The 2,150-nt window shown below is 41.3% G+C and overlaps 1 long non-coding RNA gene across 1 annotated transcript; it reads right to left on the minus strand.

Annotated features, from left to right (window-relative positions):
- Positions 1 to 287: 287 nt before the first annotated feature.
- Positions 288 to 1,854, minus strand: LOC149151920 (uncharacterized). Its single transcript, XR_016262569.1, has 2 exons — positions 1,444 to 1,854; positions 288 to 1,119 (listed from the first exon to the last, which is right to left on the minus strand). It is a non-coding gene; the product is annotated as an uncharacterized LOC149151920 (long non-coding RNA).
- Positions 1,855 to 2,150: the final 296 nt, after the last annotated feature.

The raw sequence follows: 2,150 nt of genomic DNA on the forward strand, positions 1-2,150 counted from the left end.
AATGGTCAAAGCTATTACCAATCCAATTATGGTTGAGGAAAGACCGAAGTACCAAAAATTGGGATATAAGCCACTTTTTACATCAAAAAATGATTATTTTTCCTCCTCCAAAAGTGTTTGAACCATAAACCAGAAAAAACAAAGGCAAATACTACGCGAAAGTACACAGGAAGGCGCTCCGATTACAACTCTTCGGCTTCATGGTGCAGAGTTCAGGGCAAAAGAAAATCCCTCTGCAATCTCTGCCCCTCCACGGTGGACTAAAGCTAAAACAGAAGCAGTGGATGTAGAGCAGGCATTCCACCAAACCACCTGGCCAGCTCAACGTCATTAAGGGCAATTGTTAGAGGAAGAAGTTCGAGGTCCACGAGCTCCCCAGGACAGGGAACAGATTGAGACAGAGTTGCTCCCTTTCTTCTCAGACCCAGGCTCCACCAAAACTAAAACTAGAGAAACTACATACCAAAGGCTTCTGGCGCTGCATTGGCACACAAAAGCTTTTGTGGCCCAAGCTCAGCCGCCTTTCATCTCAGACCTAGGCTCCATCAAAACTAAAAGTAGAGAAACTAAATATCAAAGGCTTCTGATTCTGTATTGGCACACAAAAAGTTTTGTGGCCCTTTTGTGACCCAATTTCTACAAACTCAAACTCAGGACGCTTAAAAATGCTGGAGAAGTAAAATCGATTCTTGATCACCTTGATTTCATGGCTGGTCAAGCAAGGAGGAAGAATACTGGCAGAGGTTTCCAAGTCTTCCCCACATATCCAATTGGAACCCATTGTGCTACCGTTAGGATATGCTCCAGTTGTCCTACGAGGAAGCAGGTCACACCACCCCTTGATGAGGGTGGTACGTCCAAGTCTTCTGAACATATCCCATTGTGCTCCATGTCACACCGCCTCTCTTTAATGAGGGTGGTATGTCCAAATCTTTCCAGCATATCCCATTGTGCTCCAGTTGTCTTTTCAAGAGGCAGGTCACGCTACCCTCTTTGAGGAGGGAAGTCACACAACCCCTCTTTGATACTTTACATTTTTTTTTCTTTTGAAATATACTCTACTATTGTGGAGAACCGCAGTCAAAGTACAATTTAGTCCTGATATCCTACAAGGTAGACCTGAAAGAGGCGCATCAATAAGTTTTTTATAAACAATCCTGATTTCCCACTATGAGCAAAATAATGAAGAAACTAAATCCTACCCCATATATGTTCAAAAGGATTGTCAACAGATTTCAAACCAAAAAAAATCTCATTTCATTACACTTTTAAGTATTGAACAGTGCTTCTTTTTCATCAATTTATTTCATCCATTAAAAAGGATTGTGAACAGATTTCAAAGCAAAAAATAAAATACTCATTTTCTGTTTCCTTAAGAGCTCTAAACGACTGAACATTAAAAAACTTTATCATTTCATTACACTTTTAACTATTGAACAGTACCTCTTTTTCATTCATGAAAACAGGGTTTGTAGGAGCCAATCGACCAGTACCTAATTTTAACCCATGAAAACAGGGTTTGCAGGATCCGGTAATGCCGCAAAAACAGATGACAGCGCCTCGGGCATCGGCGGAGGAAGTGAGGCAGTCATAAAATCAGATGAGAATGTCAAAGGGGCTGTAGGCATCGGTGGACAATGTGAGGCCTCATCAATACCGCTTCACTTTATCCACCAATGCCTACAGTCACTTTGACGCTGCTATCTTACTGTGTGGCATTACCGGATCCCACAAAGCCTGTTTTCATGACTTCTATCACCCAAAACGGATCTGGGTCTGGTTGTCTCCCTCCTCTACCGCCTCCATTTATCGCCTATGTTACTGTTACAGGCTCGGGATTCTTCAACCAAATCCGGTTCGATAGAAATCATGGGACACTTGTAATATGAATATATAAACTTTTTTTTATAAAATAAACAAGTTCACGTGGCAAGAGTGAGAACACGGATATTATTTTTATATTGGAGTTGTCTATAATGCGACTTTTTGAGATTCCGGTGACGGAATCCGGCGGAAGAAATTGAGATGAAATCATGATTTGTTGCAGTTAAAATGGTTTTTTAACTGCATATTCGGATTCAGCACCTTGAAAAACCCCTGGGACGGTTTCATTGTGCAGAAATTAGCTATCAAACTTGGATTCCAATAAA

This window comes from Pinus tabuliformis, chromosome 9, assembly GCF_031772625.1.
Source record: "Pinus tabuliformis cultivar Carrire ecotype Pingquan chromosome 9, CPIR1, whole genome shotgun sequence".
Lineage (NCBI taxonomy): Eukaryota > Viridiplantae > Streptophyta > Pinopsida > Pinales > Pinaceae > Pinus > Pinus tabuliformis.